Source organism: Pezoporus flaviventris, unplaced genomic scaffold (genome assembly GCF_033815535.1).
Source record: "Pezoporus flaviventris isolate CSIRO_AGI_PZ_B2104156 unplaced genomic scaffold, CSIRO_AGI_Pfla_v1 ptg000323l, whole genome shotgun sequence".
Taxonomy (NCBI): Eukaryota; Metazoa; Chordata; class Aves; order Psittaciformes; family Psittacidae; genus Pezoporus; species Pezoporus flaviventris.
The window spans coordinates 145,841-158,009 of record NW_026892870.1 but is presented as its reverse complement, the minus strand read 5'-3'; the positions used below and the strand labels follow the sequence as shown (position 1 = coordinate 158,009).

Here is a 12,169-nt window from a genome sequence, read left to right as displayed (position 1 = left end):
GCCATGTAGTAGCCTCTGTCCCAGTCACTGGGGTTGCAGTAGCCACAGGGCTTGTGGCTGGCAATGAGAAGCCACAGTGCTTGTGGCTCGCACTGCAGAAGCCTCACTGCTTGTTGATGTGGTTGCAATACCTGCAGTGCCCATCATTGGAGTTGTAGCAGCCACAGCACCTTTCCTTGGCATTGGAGTAGCCCATGGGCCTGCTGCCATGGTTGCAGTAGGCACAGTTCTTAGGCCCTGGGTTGGAGAAGCCTCACTGCTTGTTGATGGTGCTCCAGGAGCAGCAGTGTGTGTCACTGGCGTTGGAGAGGCTGCAGTGGTTGTGGCGTGCACTGGAGTAGCTGCAGTGTTTGTGGCTGGGGTTGTCGTAGCCACTGTATACATAGCAGGCCTTAGAGTAGTGCCACTGCTCCTTCCCAGAGATAGAGTAGCTGCAGAGCTTAAAACTGGTGGTGGAGTAACTGCAGTCCTTGTGCCTGGGGCTGGATTAACTGCAGGGCATGTTGAATTGGGTCCCACCTGCCACAGTGCCTGTCCTCGGCGTTTGAGTGGCCGATGTGTCTGTCGATGTATTTGTAGTACCTGCAGTGCTTGTGGCTTGGGTTTGAGAAGCCTCACTGCTTGTCTCTGAGTTTGGAGTAGCCACACTGCTTTTTTTGCCCTGGTTGGAATAGCAGCACTGCATGTTGCTGGAGTTGTAGCTGTAGTGACAGTCCTTGCCATTGGAGTAGCCACAGTGCCTGTCGCTATTGTTGGTGTCACCGCAGTGGTTGTGGCTGGTGTTGGAGTAACTGCAGTGCTCGTGGCTGGTGTTGGAGTAGCCGCTTTGTCTGTTGCTTTGCTGTTACGTCTTGTCTCTCCTCACTGCAGAGCGTGAGAGACTGAATCAGCCTTGCTCAGGGTAAGTGCTAATCAGAAACCACTATACAATCGGTGTGTTACCAGCGTTATCCTCAGACTAAAGCCCAACCTCACCACTGCCCCAGCTACAAGGAGGAGACATAACTCTTATGAGGTGTCCCTCTGACACCTATTGCTCTCCAAAGAACCCAGAAACCAATCCCCACAAGCCCCCCAATAACTGCAAAAGTCCCCCCAAAACACCCAACCTCACCAAACTCCCAAAACCCCCAAACACCCAAAACCACCCGCTCTCCGCAAAACCCAACCTGCCAAAACCCCCAAACCCCACACTCCCCCCAAGAGGCACCCCCAGCTTACTTGCCCAGCTGCTGGCTCAGGCTGTGAGGGTGGAGGGCGGCCGTCTCCTGGGGCAGTGGATGTTTGCAGCCAAGGGTGGTTGAACACATCATCCAGGGATGGCCTGTCGCGAGCTCTCATGGACAAGCACCACCTGATGAGGTGCTGGCATTCTGGGGAGAATCCGGGAACTGCCGCTCAGTTGCAGGAGGCTCCTGCCTACCTTGTGCCACCGTCCGCAGCGCCCAGGCCTGGGTGCGCTCAGAGCTGCACCCAGACCTCCTGCTCCATGACTCGGTTTGGAGGAGAGCAGGATGGCAGGACATGGGCCACCTCCTCCAGCTGACCAAGGGAGATCAGCTGCCACCCCCTAAACCCCGACCTTCCCCTGCTGCTGCGAAGCCAGGTACCTACCGACAGAGATCCGGCGCTGGAAGAAGAGCTGCCCGCTGACGATGTCCTCGCAGCACCGGAAGGGGAGGACCCCGCACACCATCTCATACAGCAGCACGCCCAGGGACCAGATCGCCGCCGGACGGCCGTGGTAGCAGCGCCAGCGGAACCACTCCGGCGGGTAGTACAAAGGTGTTCCTACAACAGGATACGGGCGCACCTCATTAGGCAGATGCCGCCTGCTCCTGGATTCTCGCCCGCGGATCCCCAGGGATGCAGGGGCTGCACAGGTGGCCCCACGGACGTGGGGACGCACACTCGGTGTGACCCGCCACCTCGTCATCAGCACGTGACTCTTGTTCACAAACTGCTCGGTACGGGAAGCACCCTGGGCTGTGGGCTCACCGCTAAATTTGGTGTAGACCGTGTCCCTGAGGAGGATGCTGCAACCAAAGTCAATAAGCTTGACCTCTCTGGTGGCCAAGTTGATGATGATGTTCTTGGGCTTGATATCCCTGTGCAGGACACCGCGGCTGTGGCAGTGCCGCACAGCCACCAGCACCTGGAGGAAAATGCCCCGCGCCAGATCCTCGGGCAGGAACCTCCGTTTTTTTGATGAAGTCAGAGAGGTCCTGCGATGGCTCCGGACGCTCCAGAACCAGCACAAAGGAGTGGGGCAGCTCAAACCAACTGAGGAGCTGGATGATGGCACTGCAGCCGGAGCACACCTTCCTCAACATGGCTATCTCCAAGGGAATGCGAGTGCCGCTGGGCTGCAGGGGGACCACGGCACCGTCAGCAGGGCCGATGCTGGCCTGGGGCTCCTGTGCCTCCCTGCCTGGGATGCTCTGATGCCCTCCTGCAGGTGCCCCCCGCAATCCCCAGGGATGCTCTGGTGCACCCCTACCCGGCCCGTGTCCCCTGGTGACTCCACACCCACTCCCCTCTCGCTGTCCCACTTTCCCCCGCACTGGCCCCACCGGCTCACCCCCACCCGCTCTGCCCCGCACTGTCCCGGTGGCCCCGCGCACTCACCCGCTCGCCCCACGAGGAGATGCGCTCCCGAGCCACTTGTTTGATCGCCACCTGCGAGCCAAGGGCAGCGCTGGGCTGAGCTGAGCTGAGCCGAGCCCCGCCGCCTCCCCGGCCCGCCGCCGGGCCCGCCCTTACCGGGCTGTTGTCACACAGGCGGAGCCCCGAGTACACGGACGCGAAGCCGCCTCTCCCCAGCAGCGGTCCCACGCGGTAAAGCCGCTCGAAGCTCTCCTTGTCGTGCCCCGTGCGACAGACGCGGCCGCTGTCGCTGCGCGCGGGGTCCCCGCCGGCCCCCACCGGGCGCTCCGGGCCGAGCGGAGCCGCATCATTCCCGGCCTTTCCCGGCCGAGGCTCCGCGGCGCGCCGCTCCCCGCCGGTCCCGGAGCGCAGATAGGCCGACGGGTCAATGCGGGTCAGGAGGAGCACGGGCACCTTGCCCGACCGCGCTGCCGGTGACGGCACCCCCGCAGCAGCACCGCGCTCCGGGGTCTCGGGGGTCGCGGCTGCCGGGAGGCTGCGGGGCGGGGAGGGAGCGGGCGCTCCGCCGCCGGTCCGCGCTCCGCCGCCGGTCCGCGCTCCGCCGCCGGTCCGCGCTCCGCCGCCGGTCCGCGCTCCGCCGCCGGTCCGCGCTCCGCCGCCGGTCCGCGCTCCGCCGCCGGTCCGCGCTCCGCCGCCGGTCCGCGCTCCGCCGCCGGTCCGCGCTCCGCCGGGCACCTGTGGGTGGTGGCGGCCCCCGGCCGGCCCCAGGCGGGGCGGGGCCTGGGGGCGGGCCGGGGAGCGCCAGGGGCCGGCGCTGCCTCGCCAGACCCAGACCCAGCGGCGGCGGCTCGCCCAGCGCCGCCACTGCCAGTACCGGGAGAGGGGAGCGGTGCCGCGAGCCCCTGCGGGGGGACGCTGGGGGGACGGGGGAGGCACCATCGCGGGGAGCGGCGGAGGGCGGGCTCCGGACCGCCGAGAGCTGCCGCCGCCGCCTCACCTGGTGCTGCTGCCGCTGCTCCTGCCCAAGCCGCTGCCGCTCAGAAGCCGCTGCCGAAGTCGCTGCCGCTCAAAAGCCGCTCAGAAGCCGCTCAAAAGCCGCTGCTGCCGCCGCCGCCGCAGCCTCGCTGTCAACGGCTCTGTCCACGCGCGCCCCGGGCGCCCGCTGCCACCGGGCGGAGCGGCCGGCGGGGGGGGTCTCGCGGCCGCGGGAGCCCGGGGAACGGCGGAGCGGGCCCTGCCCAGCCCCGCGGCCGGGCTCGTGCGCCCCCCGCCCGGCAGCAGCATCCCCGCGGCCGAGCCTTTGGAAACTGAACCTGAGCCTTGGGACCCTGCGAACGAGGCTTTAGAACTGAAACCGGAGGCTTTGGGAAGTCACAAGGAGGCTGCAATTTACTGCGTATTTTATCCCCTTTTTCTTTTCCACAGAGGTGGATTGAGGTGAGATTGTGATGAACACATAAATGTACTGGCTTTCTCAAATCATAGGTGTGCTCACGTGCAGGATATAACTGTACGAGTTTACAGTAACAGAAACAAAACACGCTAAAGATACCAGACCAGACAGCAAGTTAAAAAGGTTCAGATCTCTTGATCTAAATGGAGTCACATAGCAAAAGAATTTGTAAAGGTAAGAGAAGGTGGGGGGTGAAGCTTGGTATAAGGAAAGCTAGTGCCTGGAAAACATAAAGTACTGTTTAGCTTAACTTAGGCTGTAGAAAGAGAACAGTGTTTATGTTGTAAGTCTGTGGGATGTCGTGGCCCCACTTAAACATGAGTTAATTGTTTCACGCTGGTCTCCTAAAGTAGTTTTAAAGAGCAATATTTGTGTTGTAAGTCTGTGGTGAGATAACAGGCTTTAGTGGCCCCACTAAACATGAATGAGTTATTTCACACCATCCTTATCAGTTCGTTTGGAGACAGAGCCTCCCAAGGCTCTGCTAGCTTGGGATACTCCTTGTCTGCCCATCCTGCAACAGATTTTGCAGGAAGGTCACGCTGTTTTAAATCCTTGCTAGTTATCAGAATAATTACAGATATAGCTGGTTGTGTGGTTGCCGGGGGGTCCAGCTGTGCCAGAGGTGAAAAGTACACCGTGAGGAAGACTGCTTACTGCATCTTGAAGACCCCTGCTCACAAGAGGAAGACTGTTTACTTCATCCTCAAGCCCCCTGCTCACAATCACCACAGAGCAGTGCGCAGACGCCAAGAGGAGGAGACTTGTGATAATAAATTCTTGAAGCTCGTTCTAATATCCCCCGCCTATATGCGGGAATTATGAATATGCATATAACTGATGTAATACTGAAAGTATATAAACCTGTACCAAATGCTAATCCCTTGCGCCTCTGGCTGCGGTCACGCGCCCAGCGCTGTCACTTTTGCTTTCTTGACTTTGTCCCTCACTAAACCCTCGTTACCTCGTTTAGAGGAGTGAGTTCGTATTTCACAAGCTCTCAGGAAGCTCTTCCCTGTGAGGGTGCTGAGGCGCTGGCGCAGGGTGCCCAGAGGAGCTGTGGCTGCCCCATCCCTGGCAGCGTTGGAGGCCGGGTTGGACACAGGGGCTCGGAGCAAGCTGCTCCTTCCATGTGGAAGGTGTCCCTGCCCGTGGCAGGGCTTGGAGCTGGAGGAGCTTTAAGGTCCCTTCACCCCAGCCCATCCGGTGCCTCTGGGATCCCATGGGGGGCGGCTCCTCCATGAGGAAAGGCCCCGCCCCTCACGGGGGTCCCGCTGCCCCCCCGCCTCCCCGCCCACTGCCCCGTGCGCATGTGCAGGAGGCCGGACTACAGGTCCCTGCGTGCCCCGCGCGGGGGAGCCGTGCGCTGATTGGCTGCGGCGGAGGCGGGCCCAGGGCGTGAGGCGGAGCTGCAGCCGGCAATGGCGGCGGCAGAGCGGGAGGAGGTGAGGGTGAGCGGGCGCGGCGCGGGTCTGGGGGGCGCTGCAGAGCCCGGGGAGCGGGGCTGGGGGTCTGCGGCCCCCCGAGGCTCTGGGCAGTGGGGCCGGGCGCTGCGGGGGAATGCGGGGGGCGGGTGCGAGCACTGGGCAGTGGGGCTGCGAGATGGCTGGGAGTGTGGGGTGCTGCGAAGCCGGGGCATGGGGGGCTGTGAGCTGTGGGGGTCCCGCAGCTTTCCGGCCCTGGGGATGGAGCGGGGCTGTTGTGGGGGGCCCTGGGGGCTGTTTCCCCCCGGGGGGGGAGGTGCTGCTGGGGCAGCCGATCCCCGGCACCCGGGGGGGGGGGGGGTAGGGGGGGGGGGATGGGGCAGAGGTGTCGTTGACTCTGAGCTGGGTTTTGGCTCCTGGAGCGGGATGGGGAGCAGGAAGGGAAGGATGAAAAACCCGAGGGTGGAGATAAGAACAGTTTAATAACCGAAGCACAATGTACTAGTGCTGGTAATAGTGAATGATGATAAGGGAAATAATAAGAAGAGGAAAAAAAAAAGGGAAAGGGAAAAAAAAAAACGCAATAAACACAAGTGATGCCCAATACAATTGCTCAGCACCCACTGAGTGATACCCAGCCCAACCCGAGCAGTGATCCTTCCCTTCCAGATAACTCCCCCCAGTTTATGTACAACTAAAACGTCAGTGTGTTGTCAGCATTGCTCTCGGAATAAAGCCAAAACACAGCAGAGCACCAGGTACTAGAAAGCAAAGGAGCACTGTCCCAGCCACAACCAGGACAGTATCCACCCCTTATTCCATACCATTTATGTCATGCCAGGCCTCACACTTCCCACTGTCATCCTTCCTGTCTTTTGAGACTTATACCTATACACACACACACACACACACACACACACACACAGAGTTATCATTCCCTTAGTCTATGGACCGTCCATACAAAAGTCCGTTGAATTCATTCAGGCCCTGACCTGGGGCTCCATCTGCCATAGCAGTGTCTCCAGGCAGGAAAGATGGATGGTGTGTGGTGTTGGGTTGTTGGATGCTGAAGCCAGTTCCGATTCCATCACTGCGACCCTTGTCCAGTTTGATCAAAGTCCATTCTTCATTAATGGTGATCAAGGGAGTCAGGTTCAGATCCTCAGACCCACAGTGGTGGGGACAGGGGCCGCAAGGTGTCCCACGCAGTGATGGGTGTTCAGCCGCCATGGAAGCGATCACAGAATTCAGTATTACACAGCATCATAAAGTTCAATTCACTGGCTCTTTTCACCCCAAATCAGATCTCCTTCAGGTACACGCCGGACTTCCCCACCCTCCCGCAATACCCACCAAATGCCCCCAGCTCTTTGAGCAAAAGCAATCCCACGAGCGGGTTTTCTTTTGCCTGAATCGTCAATAACCCAGACACATCCTTTATGTGCCCCAGCACATCCTTTATGTGCACCCCAGGAACTTCATCTCCCTCTATGGTATGTAAAATTTGTAATTGGGCTGGGTCAGCCCTGTTGGCAGATCCTCTGGTGTTGAGCAAGCAGGTGGCCTTTGCTAAGTGTATCCCAGTGTTTGAAAGTCCCACCACCCGTTGCTCTCAGTGTGGTTTTCAGCAGCCCATTGTACCATTTGCATTTCAAGTCTCAGTGTGTTGAGAAGGGCCAGAACCTTTATTTGCCCTGCTGCTGATTTACTGTGGTCATCGAGCTGAAGGCTTTAGATGTGGGAGCAGTTGATCTAGGGCTTGTTCATGTAATTTTATGCCATCTAAAAACTAAACGGAGTTTCTCTCATTAAAGCTCTACAAATGCCCTTTAAATCCTAGCGCTTTTAATGTATGAGATAGCTGTGGATGGCCCGGTACACAGGCTACGCGTACAGCACCCTACAGTACAAAATATGTATGACCTTCCTGGTCACTGCGTGCGGCTGAAAATGAGTGTGGTGTCACAGGAGGTTATTTGAGGATGAACTGAAAATGTTCCAGGCCTTGTTTCTGGGGAAGTCTCTCGTTCCCAGGTTGTCCTGGTGCTCTGTGGACAGGCTTCTGGCCATGTGTTGTCTGTGCAGGTGTCTGGGAGGCTCCGTGCTTCATCACGGAGTCGCGTCCTGCACTGAGGTGACTCTTAGTTACTGCCGTAGCTCAAGCACAGGCCCTCGCCAACGGCTGCAGTCGCTGTGAGTGCTGGTTTTTGTAAACACGTTTTTTTTGCAGGGGATTGTCTCTTCTGTGAAACGTTTGCATGGGATTTCTGTAGTTAAAAAAATACACAACTGCTTTGTTTTCCCCCTCTGCTTGCCTGTGGTGAGTAGGAAGGAGAAGGAGAATGCCTGGCAGAGACGGGTAAAGAAGAGAAAGGGGAAGAAACGAGCCCAGAGCAGCAGTGCGGAAGGTGCCAGTGAAGAGCAGGGAGAAGAGAAGCAGCAGCCTCCAGCAGGTCAGGCGAGAAAGTGCCCCTCCCAGAGCAGCGTCCCAGAAAAAGGAAGGCGGCGAGAAGTTGGAGTCTCAGGTGAGCCTCCTGCTGAGGGAATGGGTCGTGGGTTTTGGTGACTGATAAGTTGAAGGGTGAGAAGCAGTCTCTAGGTTCAGGCAGGCCTCGGTCAGACACAGCAGTGGAGCAGCTATTTATTTAACGTTTGTGCACAAACGGGTGTCCTGGCAAGCAGGCACACACAGCAAAGGCAGAACTTTGATTTGTATTTCCTTTCCCATCCTCAAGTTCCCTCCCTTGTTACCCCATTGGTTGGGGACTCCAAGGTTTACAGCCTCTCCGACGTGTATAATCTACGTGCTAACTGTCCCGCCTCTGGTTACACCTCCCCTTACTCAGTTTCGTACACCCCTTCCTCTTACTTCTTTCTTTCTCTCCTTTTAGGGTTTGATTTCATAACTCTCTGGCAGGCACATGATACCCCAACTTACTGCTTAACTACAGCAGCGGTTTGCACCGGCTTAGCTTCATAGGCTGTACAAAGATAGAGTTCTTTTGCACCACAGAGCGTGTCTGTTGCCCACAGATGCCGTTGTCTTTAAGCACAGAGTGTGCCTGTTTAAGTCACGGTATTTCAAACCCTATGTTTCGTTCCCTGAGTAACTTAGCCCCAGCCCCAATATTGCAAAGTCTTAGTATTACAAAACCTTAATATTGCAAAGCCTCATCCCGAATATGCAAACCCAACAGTGTTTCTCTCTCATGCGTGATTTTTCCCCATAGGGAGCCTGCCATTTTCTTTTCACAGAATCATAGAATGGTTTGGGTTGGAAAGGACCTTAAGATCATCCACTTCCAATTCCCCTGCCGCAGGCTGGGACACCACACGCTAGATCGTGTCGTCCAAGACTCCGTCCAGCCTGGCCTTAAGCACTGCCAGGGATGGAGCATCCACAGCCTCTCTGGGCAACCTGTTCCAGGGCCTCCCCACCCTCACAGTAAATGCAGTTGTTTTCATCATTCAGAGAATCTTTTTGGTAACGGATCAGCGCAGCTTACAGATGGCATCACAGATGGCACAGCTTCTAAGTACCCAAGTTTGGATCATTAATTCTTTTCTCCACCTTGGAGCAAGAGTAGTCCTAAAGCATTGCTGCCTGGTTCTTAGTTGTTCTCAACATGCACCAAGTAACAGAAAAGACCCGAAGGAGAAGCTCTTGGGGTTTTATTTCTGGTGTTTAGGCAGTGCCATTCGAGAGGAGACTGAGAGGTCTGGGAGCAGGCAGCTGTAAGCACACCTTCCTGGGATACCTGCCGAGCGGCTTGCTTTGCTTATCTCTGTTTCCCAGTGGTTTTAAATCCTGAATTGTGAGAATTAAGTGAATCCGTTGATCTCAAGAGAGCACTTCTGCATGGAAATAGCTGCTCAGGAGGGAAAGATGCCTCTTAGTCATGGTGCTTAAGAACTAGACGTACATTTGTTTGATTTTAAAATTCATACCCTTCAAAATGCACTGGCAAATGCATTGTGTCCCTTTCCAAATGCTGCAGTAAGCATTACTGAAGGCAATTCCATAGAACAGGGCAGTTTGGCAGGTGGCCTTTTTTCTTGCTTTCTGGTTGCACTGACTTTCCTTACCCTTCTCTACCCCCAGTGTGTCTTCTTTTCTTGCAGCTTATGTCTCACATTGCCCAGGCAGGTTTGTGACCTACATTGATATTCAGGCTTCCTACAGATACAAACCCGATCAGTGGAATTACTTGAAGCAGTTCTGCAGACCTGGTTTTAAGAGTCCTCACAAGGTCTGTGTGTATCAGGAGGAGATGGAATACATTTTGTTTCTTCAAGCAATGTGTAATAAGCATGGTTTTACTGAGCTACAGCAAAGCTTTGAATTATTCTGATCTCACCATATAAGGAGTTGTCCCATACATACGCTTTGACAGTGATTTGGTCAGGGATGAAGGTCTTGTATGCACATCCCATCTCTAACTCTTTCAGTGATTCCTGTTTCCTTAAAGAGTATCTGCAGCTACCCATGTGGTTGCAGTACTGTGAGAAGTATCCTTTAGTACTTAAGTACCCTGCAGCAGTGGAGCAGAGTGTCTCAAACCAGTTCTTAAGGCTCCTGTTGTGTAGAGCTCCTCAGTAATTTAGCTAGGCAAAGAAGTCTTGTCTTTCGTGGAACTGATTTTGGACTCAAAGGTACTGTGTGATTTCTCCCATCTCTAAACCGCCTTGCACTAAAGCTGTGTTAGTTGTGTTAAATTCTTACTCTTCTTTAGGAGAAAAGTAAGGGGGAGGCAAGGAGCGATTGCCCAGTCATTGCTGCTTTACCTGCCGATCCAAAGTGAAGAGGTCTTTTCTTTCTTGTCACTAGAAAAGTAAAGAATAGTCTTTTCCCAAATCCCATTGAGAGGCTGGATTCTCACATCATGAATGTGTCTTGCAGCTCCAGCAGTCAAGTTTGGGGAGGAGGCTACAGAGTCCAGTTTGGGGCATTTTCTCAGAGTGGGTGGGAAACAAAACCCACGTAGTTAATTCTGCTATTGTCGTGGTTTAAACCCAGTCAGGTAACTTGTATTCAGCATTCCCAGTTTTCCCCTTTTCAGTCTGTTGCTCAAGCTCTACGTGATGAAGGTTGTCCTTTGATGTTAATTCCAAGCAGGCCTTGTGAGTGGTTCTGTATCTTACACACATCTTAGCAGACTGTAAGCGTTCACATGAAATCACAACTCCAGCCTGAAAAGTGTTCTGTGGCAAGACCACGAGGAGCTGGCTTTTACCTGGCAGTGGCCTCCATTCAGTTTTAAACAGTTTGAAAGTATGAAGCTTTATCATCATTTTTTCTAGAGAGCCATCCATGGACACTTGGAGTGTGATTGGGTCAAGCTGAGCTCTTTCTTGCTCTTGAATCATTACTGATAAGAAGTGGTTTACGGTGCAAACTGTTCCTTCCAAAACATGTGAGCACCCAACCGAACCCAAGCCAACCTGTTGTCAGGAAGGAAATGCCACGACTGTAGGAAAGCTCCTCTGGGCAGCTGTTGAAGTTCAGGTGGTGCTTGAGCCCAGTTAACCGGGCAGCTTGCTTTTCAGTGCTGCACATAGTGCTGCCTATGGAGAGCAGCAGAGGAATTAAGGGGACAAAAAGCTGGTTGTGTCACTGTGGTCAGCAGGTGCTTTTGAGTAGACAGGCAGAGGTCTCAGAGCTCAAGAGTATCTGTCACTGACCTAGAAGCTCATGCAAATAAGGAAGTGCTGTTACTTTTTTCCATGCTTTAAAATAGAGATTGTGTAAAGCAGGCCCAGGCTGTCAAAAAGAGAAAATAATGGATGAAGCGCTAAAGAATTAAAAATCTGTATGAAAAATGATGTGCTGACCCAAAAGACAGAAAATCATTTGCAAAGAAGTTCTTACCTTCTTTTTGCCTACAGCCAGAGGTGAAGATCAGAGAGGGAAGAAAAGAGACATGTTAGTTAAGTGTTTCCTGAGAATAAGTGGGGGAGTAGATATTGCAGACTGAATATTGAGCCCAGGCATCAGTGCTTATTGGAACCTGATAAGGAAAGTGCAGAACCAGTAGATAAAGGTGACGTACAGCTGTGTAAGAGGACTAACCTACTCTTCCCTTTGGAATGAAACCTAGGATTTGGTGCAGCAAAGAGCAGGGCAACATAAATGAGTATGTGAACGTCTGTCCTTGTCTCTCTCTTTTATAAACTCCTCCTCTCTCTGTCTTACCCATAGTTTCTGTCTTTTTTTCCATTGCTTCCTTTTTCTATTGCTTTCCATTCCTGCTTTCTTTTGGTATTTTGAATAGTTCTGAAGAGATGCTTCCTGGACTTCTCCATGAAGAGTGGTGTGCTGGCTGTGGCAAATCAGACTACCTTCAAAGATGGAAGAGGGAAAACAAGAAACGTAACCGACCTCAGGGGAGCTGCAAAGTAGGTTTTACCCTTCTTAAGTGCTTGTGTGTTGGATTCTGAGACTGTGAAATAATTTAGAAATTGGAAAACAAAGATCAGAATCTGTTGTATCAAATGGCTGAGGGTACCCGGACGAGACTTCCTGGTAGATGGTTTCTGTGCCTGAGCACTTGCAAAGTTCCAGTAGGGAAACCCAGCACTGTGTTATGCAGAAATGAACAAGGAGCCACAAGCTTTAGTGTTCCTCAGAATGACTGACAGTTTTGAAAACATTCCACTTGGTTTTCCTAGCCAAAATTAATAGCAA

The 12,169-nt window shown here is 54.3% G+C and overlaps 1 long non-coding RNA gene across 1 annotated transcript; it reads left to right on the top strand.

Annotated features, from left to right (window-relative positions):
* Positions 1 to 9,626: 9,626 nt before the first annotated feature.
* Positions 9,627 to 10,916, top strand: LOC133263459 (uncharacterized). The gene is made up of 3 exons (XR_009741494.1): positions 9,627 to 9,734; positions 10,545 to 10,605; positions 10,786 to 10,916. It is a non-coding gene; the product is annotated as an uncharacterized LOC133263459 (long non-coding RNA).
* Positions 10,917 to 12,169: the final 1,253 nt, after the last annotated feature.